This window comes from Triticum dicoccoides, chromosome 5B (genome assembly GCF_002162155.2).
Source record: "Triticum dicoccoides isolate Atlit2015 ecotype Zavitan chromosome 5B, WEW_v2.0, whole genome shotgun sequence".
In the NCBI taxonomy this organism is placed as follows: Eukaryota; Viridiplantae; Streptophyta; class Magnoliopsida; order Poales; family Poaceae; genus Triticum; species Triticum dicoccoides.
The window spans coordinates 122779995-122780329 of NC_041389.1; positions in this window are offsets into that span (position 1 = coordinate 122779995).

Here is a 335-nt window from a genome sequence, read left to right on the forward strand (position 1 = left end):
CCCGTGCATCACCACTCCGTGGGACGCGTCTACATCACTCGAACGCCTTGCGCGTCGCCACTCCGCGGGACGGGTCTACTTCACTCGGACGCCCCGCGCGTCTCCACTCTGCGGGACGGGTCTACTTCACTCGACCACCCCGCGCATTTCTACTCCGCGGGACGGGTCTACTTCACTCGGACGCCCCGCGCGTCTCCACTCCGCGGGACGGGTCTACTTCACTCGACCACCCCGCACATTGCTACTCCGCGGGACGCGTCTACGTCACTCGGATGCCTCGCTCGTCGCCACTACGGCACGCGCCTCTACTTCACCAGGACGCCCCGCGCATCATC